At 37.2% G+C, this 11,953-nt stretch overlaps 1 non-coding gene across 1 annotated transcript; it reads right to left on the minus strand.

Moving 5' to 3' along the window:
• Nucleotides 1-7,424: 7,424 nt before the first annotated feature.
• LOC141716099 (small nucleolar RNA R71) lies at nt 7,425-7,531 on the minus strand. Its single transcript, XR_012572828.1, has one exon. It is a non-coding gene; the product is annotated as a small nucleolar RNA R71 (small nucleolar RNA).
• Between the last annotated feature and the right edge of the window lie 4,422 nt (nt 7,532-11,953).

Genomic DNA, 11,953 nt, shown 5'->3' on the forward strand with positions numbered 1-11,953 from the left:
GATACTACTGTTGATGAGAACCTACAGAATCGAATAAATATATCTTCAATTGATAATTCTATCATTAGCAACAACCTTGTTCTGATCATACGATACATTTAGCTTCTTACTTCGAGCCTAGACTTCCCCAAGACTAACCCCTACATTAAAGGGCTTAGGCACCATATCCTTTATAACATACTTTTCTTTTATTTTTGTTCTTCAAATCAGGAATTGGAAAAGATTTAAACTATTTTGCAGGAGATATCTTTTCCACTTTTCAATCATGGTTGATATATGTGTCTACATGTATGTGCATATAAATTACCTATTAGATTTGCAAACTCCAATGATTTGTTAAAATGTCAAATTGATGCAATTGAAAAGAAGAAGGAAAGTGGATGAGGAGACTCATTGTATTAAAAATGAAGGAAGAGGGGAACAACAATGGTGACAGATTATGATGGTGGTGATAGAGGTGGTCAGTGACGGAGGTAGCTGGGGATGCGGGTAGATTAGAGATGAAGGTAGATGAGAGAGATGATGAAAGAAAATGAATTTATATTTAAATTGTGTGGTGAAGATTTGTTTTAGATATAAAAAGTAAAAGGTGAGATTTGGTCTTAGTCCTTATTTTAAATTGGGTTGTCATATAAGTATCTCCCTAGATTTATATATATATATGTTTATATTATCTCTATATATAATTTCAAAGTGATAGGAAAGTAAAAAAGGCTCCAAATATTACTATTTTTAGACAAATAACCATCAATGTCATTTTCTGAAAAAATGGCCCACAATGTCACTTGAAAATAAAATTTGAAGTCAAGTTTTTGTATATATTGAAAAAGCAACTTCGATTGGTATTTCTGTTTCTGTTTTTTTTATTTTTTCTTTAGTTTTATACATTACTTTAAGTTGTGTTTTGAGACCCTTAACAACACTTGATGTTTGGTGTTACGTTTTTAACCGAAAAAACATAACTTAAAAATATGTTTGCATTCGTTTTTAATTAATACTTTATATTTTCATACATTTTTTTGGGTTTAAAAAAATTATTTTTTTTTTAAATTCAATGGTGGACCCTAATTTAATATTTTTTAATATTTTTTAGCTTTCAACAACTCCTCATTTGAGTTTTAAAAATGTATTGAAAATAAATTAAATAAATATTACAATGATTTAGGGTTTAGTCCCTAAAACCTATAGTCTAACAGCCTATTGCGTGAGCCCGTAGGGTTTACTCAGTGCACACCCGAAGGGTAGCGGCTGCGGGTTACCTATGATTAAAAAACCCTAATTTATTCTAGGGTTTAGACCATAAACCCTAGGAACAAAACTATAACTATTAACGGTGTTTAATATTTTACGATTCACCAATTCTCATAAAATATGTATATATTAAAATACATACATATATGAATAAAATACGAACCAAACACCTCTTAAAATAAAGTTTTAAACTTGGAAACATAAGATTATCTAGAATTTTGGTTAAAAAGTTAATAAAAAAATAACAAAAATGCTAACATACGTAGCGTTTAGGCAAGTAATGTTTAGGACTGAGCATCCGGTAGGTTCGGTCCAAAACCGGACCGAACCGACCCAAAGAATTATCATTTTTTTCTTGGAACGAACTGGATCGAACCGAACATAAATAATTCGATTCGGTCAGATTTTGGACCAAACAGACTGAATTTTTTTTTAAAAAAATAAAATAGTATTAAAATTTTAACCAAAATTTATAAAATCTAAAATATAATTAAGGTGGTATATAAAATTCTAAAAGTGTATAAATACAATTACAAATTAAAAATTATGATTTTAATTTTTAAGAAATATGTAAAATGTATATGATATAAAAAATAATATTTATGATTTGGTCTATTCGGTCTGGACCAAAATATTTTTTAAAAGAACTGGACCAAACCGAATTTTATTTCGATTTATTCGGTTCGGATCGAATAGACCGAATTTATGAATAATCACGACCGAGATAAACCGAATTTGTACGGTTCGATTTTTCGGTTTCGGTTCGATTTTGCTCAGCTCTATTATTGTTGAAACATAATTTGGAGTTACATTTTTTTAAAAGATTAAAAAAAAAAAGGAAAACGAAACTTGAAAGTGAGTTTTAAGCTTATGAAACTTGGTTTCAAGTTGCGTTTTGACTTTTTGAAAAAAGTTAAAAAATTGAAAATGAAATACGCACTTGCATTTTTAGCATATTTATATAAACGACAAATGATACCCTATTTTGTAATAATATTTGGCGTCATATTTTCACAAAATGATATTAAAGGCAATTCTCCGCAAAATAATGATATTATCTGGCCAACACTTGATAAATTATTACAATTCATATCTTAATTATGAGTTAGTACTAGGTTCCCCAAGCCAAATATTTTATCAAATAATGTGGTTAACATGTGGCGAGTTTTGATTAGTAGGTGCATATTTATGCATGTATGGTCCATAATATAATTAGAAATGTTGTTATCTATTTTGATTTTGTGACACATCAATAGTTGGGGAAATTTTTGGGAAAAAATTTGGGGAACTTATCATTTCCCTTTAATTATATAATCTTGGAAAAATGTTATTATTAATATTTCAATTATATATTCAATAATAATATTTGATGTTATTTAAAATCTAAATTATGCATATTTCAATTATGCATATTTCTTAGCATTTAGTTGGATGAATTGTTATAGTTGAGGAATTACAATAATATAACCTCTATAAGTTAATATAGTTGGAATTGGAAAATTTTATTAATTTAGAGTTATTAATTTATCGATAAATAAAAAATTATTAAGTTATGGAGAGTTTTCAATATTAAATAAAATTTAATTTAAAATTTATAAATAGAAGTGGAATAAACTATCCTAGTTTATGTATTAAATCTACTTCCATGTAATTAGTTACAAATTTAATGTAAATGACATACATGTGATGATTTTATTTTTAAATATAATGATAAAACTATATTAAATATGATACAACATATTAAATAAAAATCACTAAGCCCATCAAACTTTGTGACTTTTTGAAATATTCCTAATACAACACTTAGAATTTTTAAATAAAATAGGAAAATTAATGATTAAGTTTAAGTAAATTTAAATTTTGAAGAAAAATAAATAACAAAAATTCTATATTTAATATATTTATAATAAAAAGAATTTTGTAATTAGATAAATTATTAATTTATATGATCATTGAATCTATATTTTTATATAGAAATATTCAAAAAGTTTTTATCTTATTATTTTATTGATATAGCCAAATTTTGAACTAGCCCAAGTCGGTAACAAAGAAAAATATTATTTTAGAGACTCTATTAAATTAACCATTATTAATTTATGGAGGTTTACTAATATAATTATAAGTTAAATCCTCATCCATATATTCTATTTTATAAAAGAAATTATTTCGTGAAAATATTATTTTATTAAAAACCATATTTTGGTTATTTTATATAACTAAATTACTTAATTTTACACCAACTCTTGATGATTTATAAAATTTCACTTTAATTCGGTTTCGATATAATTAATTTCACATGAATTCAATTTGATTCTGATAGGATATAAGCAACCGAATAGAACCCAACCCAGATCTAGGATGAGACAGGCTCAGTTGAAGGACCAAGTCCCCCCTCACCCGAAGCAGTCAAGTGGAGAGACAGGCTCAGGGTCAACCCAGGACCGGGATCATCTCCCAGCTAGGATCTAACCTAGGACCAGGATCCAACCCAGGATCACCTCCCATCCAGGATCCAACCCAACTATAGAAGACATAAGGGGGGGTCCCCCAAAGCATGGGCACACCCCACAAACCGCCAAGGAAGGGCACGTGACGGTGATAGTTATCAACAACTAACATCCGAGACAAGCATAACGTTTGTCAGCATACCTTTGGTGCGTCATAAAGGTGATCCTTACCTAGACACATGTATGCGATCCGCCTAAACTAGGCGTCATCCGCCTCCAACAACGAACGACCCTGATCTAAAGGTACCAACTCCTAAACCCTACCTTTGGGCTATAAATATCCCAAAGAGAAAGGGTTTAGGGGTTAGACACATTTTATACACACACTCTCTTACACACAAGTATACACACACAGCAACCCTCATTTCATATCTAGCTTCATCTCCCCCAAACAAGCTCTTACTCTCACACCGGAGGCGCCGCAGGGCTCAAACCCCCCTCCGGTATTGTTTTACAGACGCCCCACAACAGCTACACCTCATCCACCGAGAGAAGATCCAGACACGACGTCGAAAGGAGCCGCCCCGCTCACCGGAGTTATCAGTTGGCGCTAGAAGGAGGGGACTCCATCCTTGGGTCTCGGTGCCCCTAGATTCACCTTCATCAGCAAACTCTTACAAGAGTCCATTTCTCTAACCTGTAAGAACACAAGCAACCGTACTCTCTCTTAACTATGAATGTTGTTTATCTAAGACACGTTTGTGTGTGCTCGTTATTTTAGGACACATTTTTGTGTGCTATAGATAGTTTTGGTTATTTTCAAACCCCGATCTGCTTTAGCTTGCATATTGTCTCCATGTTTAAGACCCCTCTATACTTGTTCGACAATATTGTTAGAAAAACTCAGAAAGTTTGTTTGGTATTGTTCTGAATTTTTTTTGCTATATCCAAAAAACAACCTTAGATCTACATTTTTAGCTTCAGATCTTGGTTAGTTGTTGTTTGTACACTTGAGATAATGCAAGAGCAGGAAAGAGTATGATTGGGAGACTTTCCGCAAGTACCCAGGACCAGGACCACTCTCAGGCACAAGACCCTAGGGGCGATCGAGAGACCCTAACACCATTCAGCCATTCTTTAGAGGCCATTCCATGACAGAGAAACCTCAAGCATTATAACTTTGATTCTTTTAATGGATTGAGGGATGCAGAAGAACACTTGAATTACTTCGAACAAATTGCGCAGATTTACTACTACAATGACTTAACAAAGTCCAGGTTCTTCGCATCGACTCTCAAGGGGGCTCAGAGGTTGTTTAGCAGGATCCCCTCCCGAAGTATCCACACCTGGAAAGACTTTCGAGGGGCCTTCCTCAGGAGGTTCCGAGCAAACAAGGCAGATGAGCTACACACTGCCATCTGGAAATTATACGCCAGTATGATAACAAAACTTTGTCTGCCTATATGAGGCGTTTCCAGGAAACAATCAACAAGATCTCAAACTTAGATGAGGGGGAAGCACTAAGCATATTCCGAAGGTACCTGGACCCGAAACACAATAAAAGGTATATTGTAGAGTTGATCAACAAGAAACCACAGAGCCTAACCGCTGTTGATAAGTGGCATTTTATACCACTTAGAACGTCTTATAATAGCTTAAATTGGTGTCTTGAAATCAAGTTTTTTGTGTATTTGATGCGTTTTTCTAGTGTTTGTACATTTCAGGGTATTAGTTGCATTTAGGGAGAGAATTCATCAATAATAAGCCTTGACATGTGTTCAGCATTGCAAGTGGGAAGTTTGGAGCAGATTGCAGCGAAGAAACGGAGCAAAACAGATCATTTTTCCAGAAGGGGTCTGAGCGCCCGCTCAGGGAAGCTGAGCGGCCGCGCAGGAAGCTGAGCGCCCGCTCAGGGAAGCTGAGCGGCCGCGCAGGGTCGTAATTTCAGATTTATTATTTTAGACTTCTATTTATGTTTGGCTTCCAACTTCTGAGCTATCTGGGTTTTATGGGACTCTTATATAAGTAGATTTCAGAGATGTTTCACAAAGGTTGGATCGTAGTATTAATCGAGGAGCGGAGGAGATAAGGAAGAAGACCGTTTTAGCACACCGCAACGAAGAGGAAGCATATTTTCTTGTGATTCTTTATTTCGTTGTAACGTTGGATGCTAGTTTTCTTTACTTTGAACATATTTACTCTTGTGACGTACTCTGGTTTAATATAAGTAGTTTTAGTTATTATTCTCTTGTGTTTATTTATCATGTTTTCATATGAACCCATGATGACGATGAGTGCTAACATGGGCTAATTGTGATCATGGGGTCGTAACGAATTTACTATGGAATTCTTTAGTTAGTTGTTTAATACCTTAGTGTGTGATGATTATATGATATCTAGTATTGGTTGTGCGTATTCGTCTTATGTGTGTCGCGAACATATAAGATAGGGTGTTAATCTCTTGTGAGGCGACAGTGGATCTTGAGATTTAGAACTTGCCATGCTAGCATAGGTTTATGTATGAATATGCATAATTAGTGGGTAACTCTAACCATTTTATTCGTCCTGTGTAATCAAAAGGAATAACTTATGCTTAAATCATTATGTTGTCAATTTCTGTAGATATATAGGGACTCAACATAATTGATGCCTATTCAACTTCTACTTAATTGTGGATGTTTGGTAGAATGGTATTAGTACAATGAAAGTTGGCTTTTATCAGTTTCGTGATATTCGATTAATATCATCACTGTTGCATGCTAAGGGTAATAACAATAGCTATTGAAGGAAGTGGTAATGAAGTTGTGATCTCATGAGTGTTTTAATATTGTTAATTCGAGTGTTAATTAAGTGGTTAATTATAGTAGTTAATTGTAGTTAATAATTAGTTAATCAACTCTAAGTGTTATTGTCTTAACATTGAGAAGTAATCATACATTGGTGAGTGAGTTAATTGAACAATAATTAGTCTGAGTCTTTATGGGAACGAACTAGAAAGTATTCTATATTACTTGCGAACGCGTATACTTGCGTGTGTTATTAGCGCGTGTTTTCGCCCTAACAAGTTTTTGGCGCCGTTGCCGGGGACTCGGCGTATTGTTTAGTTTATGTACTTACCATCATTGGTCATTAGGACTCAGTGATTAAGACATGTGTACTTATTGTTTCCGGTTGTGTTTCAGGTACTTTAGCGAGTGTTTATGCAAACTCGCTCTCGTACTCGCAAGAGGACTTTAGATACAACTGAGGAGACAGATGAAGTTCTTGATATTCCGGAGAAGATAGATTTTGAAGATTCGGATTCAGGAAGTGAGCAGAAATAACCTTTAATCATGGGTGATCGTATTGTTTCGGCAGATCCAGCTCTTATGGACTTTTCTCGGCCTAAAATTGATGACATTCAGTCAAGCATTCTTCATCCGGCTATTCAGGCTAACACCTTTGAAATCAAGCCAGACACTATTCAAATGGTGCAGAATTCTGTTTCTTTCGGGAGGTGCTGCGACTGAAGACCCCAACATGTACATAAGGAATTTTGTCGATATCTGCAGTACTTTCAAATACAATGGTGTGACTGCTGAGGCTATCAAGCTGAGGCTTTTCCCATTCTCTCTGAGGGATAAAGCTAAGGACTGGTTATATTCTGAACCAGCTGGGTCCATCACTACTTGGCAAGATCTTGCGCAAAAGTTTCTGATGAAGTTTTATCCAATGGCAAAGATTGCGGCTATGAGGAGTGCTCTTACTCAGTTTGTGCAGCAACCTACAGAATCTATGTGCGAAGCTTGGGAGCACTACAAGGAGATGTTGAGAAAGTGTTCACATCATGGAATGCCTGATTGGATAGTGATCACTGGTTTCTATAATGGTTTGGGGGCCCAATCTCGGCTCGTGCTCGATGCAGCAGCTAGAGGCGCCTTGTGGGCCAAAAGCTATACTGAGGCTTATAATCTTATTGAGACTATGGCTGCAAATGAGCATCAAAACCCAACTCAAAGGATGATGCCTGGGAAGGTAGCAGGTATTTTGGAAGTCGATGCAGCCACAGCTATTGTAGCGCAGCTCCAAGCGCTGTCTATTAAGGTCAATTCTCTAGCCACCTATGAGGTCAATCAGATAGCTTTGGTCTGTGAGCTTTGTGCAGGTCCTCATATTACGGATCAGTGTTATCTTGTTAATGAATCTGTTCAGTACGTGAACATTTAACAGCGATAACAGCAGCCTGTGCCAGCTACTTATCATCCTAACAACAGAAATCATCCAAATTTCAGCTGGAGTAATAATCAGAATGCTATTCAGCAACCATATCAGCAAGGCGTAAGTAAGCAGTTCAATCCACCTGGATTCCAGCAACCGCAGCATTATACTCAAAGGCAATCATATCCTCAACAGGGAGGTGCAGCTGCACCCACTAGTGCTGATTTTGAGGAACTTAAGTTGTTGTGCAAGAGTCAGGCGGTTTCTATCAAGACCTTGGAAAATCAAATTGGTCAAATAGCCAATGTAGTGCTCAATCGTCAACCTGGCACACTTCCCAGTGACACTGAAGTGTCAGGCAGGAAGGAAGCTAAAGAACAAGTCAAGGCTATTACCTTAAGGTCTGGAAAAGTTGCTGATGCTGAAAAAGCAAAAGAAGGAGAAGCTGAAGTTGGAGATGAAGAAGCTAAGCAAAAGGAGAAAGCGGCGGAACCAAGGAAGACTACTGTTGAACACACTCTGCCTGAGGGTAATACAGGGGAGAAACAGCTCTATCCTCCACCACCTTTTCCTAAGAGATTGCAACAACAAACTCTGGATAAGCAGTTCGGTAAGTTTCTGGAGGTGTTCAAGAAACTTCACATCAATATACCTTTCGCTGAGGCTTTGGAGCAAATGCCTAGTTATGCGAGATTCATGAAGAGTATTCTTTCAAGGAAGGTAAAACTGGATGACCTTGAGACCGTTGCTCTAACGGAAGAATGCAGTGCTGTGCTGCAGCAAAAGTTACCACCAAAGCTTAAAGATCCAAGTAGCTTCACCATTCCTTGCACCATTGGCAAGTTATCTTTTGACAAGTGCCTTTGTGATTTGGGAGCAAGCATCAATCTGATGCCGTTGTCAATCTTCAAAAAGTTAAACTTGCCTGATCCAAAGCCTACCTACATGTCTCTACAATTGGCTGATCGTTCTATTACTTACCCAAGAGGCATAGTGGAGGATGTGCTAGTAAAGGTGGATAAGCTCTTCTTTCCTGCGGACTTTGTTATTCTGGATTTCGAGGAAGATAAGAAGATTCCCATAATCTTGGGGAGACCTTTCTTGGCTACCGACCGTACCTTGATAGATGTGCAAAAATGTGAACTTACTATGCGGGTGCAGGATCAGGATGTGACATTCAATGTATTCAAAGCAATGAAATTCCCTACAGAAGATGAGGAGTGCGTAAAAGTGGATTTGATTGATTCTGCGGTTACTTCAGAACTCGATCATATGCTAATGTCTAATGCATTAGAGAATGCCTTAGTGGGGGATTTTGACAGTGATGATGAGGATGGCAATGAGCAACTACAATATCTTAATGCTTCTCCCTGGAGGCGAAAGCTAGACATGCCGTTTGAATCTCTTGGTACTTCTGACCTCAAAAATGCTAAAGGAAAGCTCAAACCATCGATTGAGGAAGCACCTACCTTGGAGCTTAAGCCATTGCCTGAACACTTGAGGTATGCTTTTTTAAGTGATGCATCTACTTTATATGTTATTATTGCATCTGATCTCTCAGGTAGTGAGGAGGACAAGCTCTTAAGGATTTTGAGAGAATTCAAATCGGCTATTGGATGGACTATAGCAGACATCAAAGGGATCAGCCCTTCATATTACATGCATAAGATTCTGCTAGAGGAGGGTAGTAAGCCGACGGTTGAGCAACAACACAGACTTAATCCTATCATGAAAGAAGTGGTGAAGAAAGAAATTCTGAAGTGGCTAGATGCAGGAATCATTTATCCTATTTCTGACAGTTGTTGGGTGAGCCCCGTGCAATGTGTACCTAAGAAAGGAGGTATTACTATGGTAGAAAATGAGAAGAACGAGCTCATCCCTACTCGAACAGTCACAGGATGGAGAGTATGCATGGATTACAGAAAGTTGAACAAGGCCACAAGGAAGGATCACTTCCCGCTTCCGTTTATTGATCAGATGCTTGACAGGTTGGCCGGTCATGAGTATTATTGTCTTCAGGATGGCTATTCAGGGTATAATCAGATTTGTATTGCACCATAGGATCAAGAAAAGACTACCTTCACTTGTCCATTTGGCACGTTTGCTTTTCACAGAGTTTCGTTTGGGTTATGTGTATGATGGCTATATTCTCTGAAATGATTGGAAATAATGTCGAGGTGTTCATGGATGACTTCTCCGTCTTTGGACATTCGTATGATGAATGTTTGAATAATCTTCGTGCAGTACTCAAAAGGTGTGTGGAAACTAATTTGGTGCTCAATTGGGAAAAATGTCATTTTATGGTGCGTGAAGGCATTATTCTTGGGCATAAGGTCTCTAGCAAGGGTCTTGAGGTGGACAAAGCCAAGGTGGGATTCATTGAAAATCTTCCACCACCTATTTCTGTGAAAGAAATCCGTAATTTTCTTGGTCATGCGGGTTTTTATCGGCATTTCATCAAGGACTTTTCAAAGATATCTAAGCCGTTGTGCAACTTGCTTGAGAAATATGTGCCTTTCAAATTTGATTATGACTGCTTAACAGCATTCGAGACTCTTAAGAAGAGTTTGATAACTGCACCAGTGATTACAGCACCTGATTGGACAGAGCCTTTTGAGATGATGTGTGATGCAAGTGATTATACGGTGGACGCAGTTCTTGGGAAGCGCAAGAATAATCTCTTTCATGTGGTCTACTATGCTAGCAAGACCTTAAATGGGGCCCAAATGAACTACACCACTACTGAGAAGGAGCTCTTGGCTATAGTCTTTGGTTTCAAAAAATTTCGATCTTATTTGCTTGGGACAAAAGTGACAGTATTCACTGATCATGCGGCTATTCATTTTTTAGTTTCCAAGAAAGATTCGAAGCCGAGACTCATTCGTTGGGTGGTCTTGTTACAGGAATTTGAGTTAGAGATCAAGGATAGAAAAGGTACTGAGAATCAAGTAGCTCACCATCTCTTTAGATTGGAAAATACCGAGTCTACTTCACATGATAAGACATTGATCAACGAATCTTTTCCGGATGAGCAGTTGTTCGCAGTTCAGGAGGAAGAGCCATGGTTCGCAGATATTGTGAATTATCTTGTCAGCAATATAATACCTCCTAACTTGACCACAGCTCAAAAGAAGAAGTTTCTGCATGAGGTGAAGTGGTATATGTGGGATGAACCGTATTTGTTTAGACTGGGAGCTGACCAGATCATCAGGAAATGTACCCATTCTGTGAGACGGAGGGGATATTACGAGACTGCCACTCCACAGTTTATGGCAGACACTATGGTGGTGAGAAGACGGCAGCTCGTATTCTGCAAGCAGGTTTTTTCTGGCCTACTTTGTTTAAGGATGCTCATCAGTTCGTTTTAAGGTGTGATCATTTCCAAAGAGTGGGAAATCTTAAGAGAAAGGATGAGATGCCGTTAAATGTGATGTTTGAAGTCGAGGTCTTTGATGTTTGGGGAATCGATTTCATGAGGCCTTTTGTCTCGTCCTGCAATAATCAGTACATCTTGCTGGTAGTCGATTATGTCTCAAAATGGGTAGAAGTCAAAGCTCTACCGACTAATGATGTAAAGGCAGTGTTGAATTTTTTTTATAAGCAGATTTTCACAAGGTTTGGAACACCACGAGTAATCATAAGTGATGAAGGGTCGCATTTCTGCAACCGTAAGTTTACTTCTATGATGCAGCGCTACAATGTGAATCATCAAGTTGCTACTGCCTATCATCCGCAAACAAATGGTCAAGCGGAAGTGTCTAACAGAGAGATCAAGCGCATCTTAGAGAAGGTTGTTTGTCCGTCAAGGAAGGATTGGTCTTTAAAACTCGATGAAGCTATTTGGGCTTACAGAACAGCATACAAAACTCCACTTGGGATGTCCCCGTTTCAACTTGTGTATGGTAAGGGATGTCATTTACCTTCGGAGCTTGAGCATTAGGCCTATTGGGCGTTGAAGGAGTTGAACCTAGATCTAGATGCAGCTGGGAAGAAGCGAATGCTTCAGCTTAATAAACTTGACGAATTTCGACTCCAAGCGTACGAGAACAACAAAATGT

Source organism: Apium graveolens, chromosome 3 (genome assembly GCF_009905375.1).
Source record: "Apium graveolens cultivar Ventura chromosome 3, ASM990537v1, whole genome shotgun sequence".
Lineage (NCBI taxonomy): Eukaryota > Viridiplantae > Streptophyta > Magnoliopsida > Apiales > Apiaceae > Apium > Apium graveolens.